Raw genomic sequence first — 6,069 nt, forward strand, 5'->3', positions numbered from 1 at the left:
CGACTTGCTCAAAGAGCTGGGATCTGGGCAGCAAGGACAAGTCAGACATGGTAGATTTCTAATTTAATAGAATCCTTCCCTTGAGCAAGGTCTAACTTGGAAGGAGCTGTTTTAAGTTTGTCATTGTTTCTTTCCTCCTCTCAAGAATGACACGCTCAGCATGAGAGTAGGTAGTGCTGCTGACTAGAGTTGAGTTAAGCCAAACTTTTCTCATCTGTTAAACCCTCGTCTCATGGACCAAACTGCTTAAAACTAAAGAAAAAAGAACGAGAAACAAAGAGACAGGCAGGTGGCGATATTTTTTTTTAATGTTAGGGTGATAGACATGGGAGACTGTACAAAATAAACCTTAGGCCATGGAATGAGATCAAATAACATAATCCAATCTCGAAGGGGCACAATGAATGAAAGTGCTGGATTCAAGGCAATTATTTTTCACTCATGATCACTCTGATCTTTCGCAAGTGAAGTAACTGATATTTTTGGGTCACTTTCTGTCAGGGAACCGAAACAAGAGATTTATAGCAATAAGTCGTGCCTGGCCCCAAGAAGCAACAAGGAGCAAAAAACATTGCCCCGCCGCCTTTCGATCGTATTTGACCATCTACTTTCCCTTCAAAAACCCACGTGTTTTCTCATCTTCACTTGACTTGGAAACGTGTTTCTAGATGATTCAAATCAAACCAATTGACATCAAGAATAAGCAAGCACTAACATGCATAATCTGTTGTAGAAGGCCCTCCTTTAGAATCTTTTAAGAGCCACCCTATCATCGGCGTCACATTTTGGTTTCAGTGCTTTTCAAGAAGCTTCATTTAACACGATACCCGCTACGTCATTGGAAAAGGAGCTATACGAGTCCGATGACCTATACGTTTGTTTATGTGGCATTTGGAACACTCGGCTTTGGTGAAGCCTCATTTACCATTAATATTCGGACATGGTAGCATGCATGCTCTCCTTCGGGAGATCACCGAACTTTTTTGTTAAAGTGCCTTGAGGTTTTGGTTTCCTACTATACGTGGAGGTTCTTGACCTTCATGACAAAGATTTTCTCGATTGAAGCCAGGATTCCCCTTTTTGTGTTGTCCCTAAAATTTGGGTTAATTTTGATGATATTCTTCATGAAGATAAGAACATTTGATGTGTGTGCCTTTTGCCAAAGTACATTAGTTTCAAAACAGGGATAATATCATTCTCACAGATAAATCACGAACCCATGAAAGGAAGGAAACAGATCCTTATTACGTTTGGAGCATAATTTTCAAACCTTATTTAGTATAGTTCATCTCACTGGGACGAAAGACTCAGAAACAATTATTCTTGTTTCTCTTGACATTGGTTCCATTGCAGGATCTGGCCCCAGGTCAAAGAGGAAAATTGGCGAAATGGGCAAAAGCTTTGGGGAGTGGGCTGCACCGGGGCGGCTATTGGAGCCGTCCTGGGCGGAGAACAAGTCGGAACGAAGACGCACCGACTTCATGTCCCAAAGTTACGGAACGCAGAGAATCTTCCGCAGACATCACGCATCTTTCTAAAGGCTCTGGCTCCGGTTGTACTCCTAATTGGAGATATTTCCAAAGTAAGCCTTGATGATACTATCGACGGTACATGTAGGCCGATTACGTCTAGAAAAGAGTTGAATGGCACGTTCGAACCATTTGACTTGAAACTAAGGGAAGACGCGTCGCTCCGCCCAATTCTATGCAGGAAGAGGTAAACATTTGAATCTCTATTAACCACCTTGAAATGGCCATGCAGTTGGAAACGCGATGGTTAGGGTGGATAGGCCAAATGGATGGATGGATTGGTTGGCTGGGTTGTTTGTTAGTTTGTTTGGCTTGGTTGGAGAACACAGCGGCGGAATTACTTTCACTGCACTTCGGCATGCGTTCCTTATTTGAATGACCTACTTCCTCAACATTGGGAGTGCCTTACTTCTTTTCAGGTCTCCTTATGTTGTACACTTTTAAAAAAGCCTTCCCGTACTTTGAATGATTGGCGTTCTTATATAGTTACCTAGGCTTGCATGAATGTGTTCACATATATACATATTTTTGTTTCGATATGTAGTGATAATGCATAGTTATTTGAAAGATTTTCGCATTTCTTGCCGATGTTTCCCCGCAATAACAAATCTCATAGAGCGTACGCTGGAAATCGTATTTCCAACAGTGGTTAAGTGGGTATGCTTTCTAATAACCTAACTTCAGCAACAATCTGAACATATGGTGTGTGTGCATTCAGCCCTTATTCCTCCCTGACATTCATCAAAATTCCGCCAAAACCAATAACGAGATCAAAATGGCTAATGGAAAAAACTCCCATTTGTGGTGGAGCTTGAGAATTGTTGTCCAATGGTGTTAGGAGATATATTAAATGGAATTGCTTTCTCTTCCCAAAACATTTCAACTGCCAGCCTTCATTGTTCGTTGGCAAGAGCAACCGCCATCTCACATTAGGGAAATTTACTCCACAGATGGATGCTACTTTAGCATTAGGAATCAGAAAGATCCAGGCTCATTTCAAGAGCATATTTTCAAAGTGACCTTCATATATGTTATTGAACTAACCTAGTCAATGGCCAAATCTAGCCAGATTTAATTCGGGTCAATGACCTTTTTATCTTGAGCCACTGAAGTCTGACGGGTTCCGGCACATGTAAGTCAAATCTAGACAAGGGAACAAGATTTCAGTGAGGAATTTTTCGGCTTTTGGCCTACGTGTTACTCGTACGTAAAAGCCATGCAGATCAATAATGAAAAATCTACGTGCGTCAATAATGAGAATATTAATCTGACTCTCGTTTTGAGTTATAGTACTCTTTAGCATAATGCATGAATAGGCAAATATTATGTCCATATGATAATTGTCGGACCAGAAACAATAATAAGGCGTTCACCATATGTACACCTGCCATTCCTTAAAACCATAGACAGTTGGAGAAATTTGGAAAGAATTTTGCATTGTTTGTATTATGATCAATATTGATTATTCGAAGGTAGACGAAATCAAAATCTCACTGCACTGTGCGTTCAGAGAATGTGTCTTGTGGTGTCAAAAATGGTATCTCAAGTAGGTGAATATGTTAATTACTTTCTTTGTGTATTTCTATACAGCCCCTACAAATAGACAGACCGAGATGTAGAGCATAATGGTCCCAAAAGTAGCACTGGTTTTCTCTATTCGGGGAAAGGAACAATTCAGGACTTTGCATGGGAAGCCAAAAAGAGAAGGCTGTTTAGTAAAAAAAAGGCCATGGTTGGTACTGCAGGTCTTGGTACAAAAAAGTCCACTTCAAGCAAACCACTTGAGGGCTGTTTTGAAAACAAATTTTGAACAAACTCATTGTATGTTCTGCCAGCACGACTGTCGGATCAAATCCTTCTATTGCTTCCAACTCAAAGCAAGCAAACAAGCCCAGCAACCCTCAAAACCTGGATTCGTAACTTTATTTGAAAGTTGCAAAATTTGTGAAAAAAAATACCGATAGAATATAAAGGTAAATAAAAGAGTTGAAAAGCTTAAGAAAGCTTACTTATCTTTCATCAACTTTCTTTTCATTCCATCATTTTTTCATATCGCCTCTACATTCTAATAAGCTAATAGAGAATGACAGAGGATTAATGCTAATTTTAGACAACATGTAACATGAAGGTTCCTCCCACAAACATTTGTATTGAGTCATGAATTCAGATGCCGAACAAGATATATTTAATCAACAAATTATATATTCTTTATCAAAATAAAAGAATCTCCAAGTTTTTTGGCCATGTCCAGAAAGTGGTCGCACACCAATGAATTTCTAATATGTGTGACAACGAAATTATCACCGACTCTCCTTCAGGAGGCTCAGAATGGGGAGTATCAAATAAAGAATGAAATTTGCAACTTCGTTCATCCAAGTAATGAAAACAGGAGAATGGTTGAATGTGTGTGCTTCCGTCTCCAGGGAGAAAGAGAGAGAGCGAGAGAGAGAGAAGCGAGAGTAGGAGAAAAACAAGTAAAACCCCATGTTTCAGACATTCGAAGGTGGATGGCATGGAATAGAACGAAAAAATACCATCGGCATCTCCATGATGATTATTTTGTGCTGTTTTTCAGGCTCTTATCGGTCACCGAGGAGGCTTCGACATAATTCCACGGTGGCTGCCGAGGGTCGGATTCCTGGTGACGAGCAGTGCCGACGAATCCTCTTCCAGAAGAAGTTCCACGGAGATACAGCAAATTTTTTGCGGATAAAAAGTCTTCAGGTCCTCATGAAGATGTTCAAGAGGAGGGAATCCAGTAATGTTTTTTAATTTGTCGTATCAGCCTTCCATGGAGGTTGAGTAAAAACGAGAGTTTTGAGTCTACTTCTCTTTGTCAGAGGCAGGCTTATCTACCATGTCGCCAGAAAGCGACTCTGGAGGCGACTTGTGACCTCATCGCTACTGGTACTTCCACCGTCACCACCAATACCCAACGTACATCAATGAGCAATCCGCCCACGTGTCTCGTCCGAATGCCCTCATCACCAGGTCCATCGGGACCAAACATGGCCACAACAGAGGGGTTCTTTTCGTCCACTTCAATTGACTCGCGAAACCCAATTGGGCTAACGGAATCCGGAGGAGACTCCAGTCGGAGAAAACAGGTTTGGAGATCCCGTTTGGATATAGATAGCATATTTTTAGACCTCAGGTGTGGATTTCTTGCAATTGATTTTAGCCTGATGCCGAATGTTTCTTACTGATAGGTGGCACGGTCGTTTGGTGGCACCAGCGTCAATTTCCCAGGGTCACCGCGAAACCAACAGCTCTCTCCCACGTGGATATCGCCAAACAGGGTTGAGTGCGTCAGTCCACCGCTTACGAAGAAGGGCTTGCGCATCAAATCAAGGTACTTGATATATGCCTCAAACCGCTCCACACACCGCAGAATCCATTGACTAAAGTATGGTTACCCTGTTTTTGGACCGGTTCACGGTTCTCTAAAGCGTTTGACTGACTTTGGTATTTAAAGCACGGAAGCGATCATACCTCTTGAGTGCCCTTCCAGTATCGCGTCAGTTGGATTCCAGGGATTTACCATAAACTCTGGCTAGAATGCACGACAGCCACTCAATTCCAGCCTTGGAGATTTTAAACCTGCCTAAAAAGTTTCCCTATGCATTTTTTCTTTAAAAAACTTTTGTTTCCAGGAAATGAGAGGGAGAAGGAAGATACGTTGAAGAGCTGAAGATGGAGAGAAGGAGATGGTATTTGTTCTCTCGTAGTAGGAGTGGTAGTAGTGGTGGTAGTAGTAGAGACCGTCAAGTGAGTGAGGGGAGCTTTTGGTGGACAGGAAAAGGGATTTACTTCCTTTCTACAATACTGACACTTGATGTGGAGTTTTACACCCTGGGAACCTGGTGAAGCCCGGCATCAAGGACTTGGATCCAAGGGGAATCACTGCACAAGATTTTCAATTTTTACTGTTTTAGGGATGAATGGTTTACCTCGGGATGATACGTTGCTAGGCCTTTGGCGTTTGCATGCGTGTGGGTGTTACGTAACTGGTTTGTTCGGTTCTCCAGCTTTCAGAACAATTTTGCATTTTATATTTTGTTTTTTTATTTTTTTCTCAAAGTGCTGTGGCATATTAGAAGGTGTTAACATGGATTGGATATCCCTTTATTCTGAGCTCTTGAGCCCCTTCTTTGACCCTTTTCTTGTGTGTCGTCCGAGACGTTTGAAATAGAATAGTATTGTAAAGGAGCATTCTATTTCTCACCTCCAATTACTCGTCCACAGCCCCGCCATTCCTTAATCGTACGACCCCTTGACAGGTGAAGAGATCTTTGAATGAGGTCGAGAATTTGACGGCATGCACGGCCGATACCCACTCTCCTGGAGGGTACCGGCCAATGATTTTGTCGTCGTAGAATGATTGGGCTCCAAGAACCTGGAAGCCTTGAATGCGGCAAGTTTATAGAAGGAGTGAAGAGAGGATGGCGACAATCTGATTTGCCGAAGTAGCGAGAGCCCTAATTGTGAAGAAATGGCAGTCATAAAACCGGAGGTAGGCGGGACATTATGACACTGCTGT

Source organism: Tigriopus californicus, chromosome 11 (assembly GCF_007210705.1).
Source record: "Tigriopus californicus strain San Diego chromosome 11, Tcal_SD_v2.1, whole genome shotgun sequence".
In the NCBI taxonomy this organism is placed as follows: domain Eukaryota; kingdom Metazoa; phylum Arthropoda; class Copepoda; order Harpacticoida; family Harpacticidae; genus Tigriopus; species Tigriopus californicus.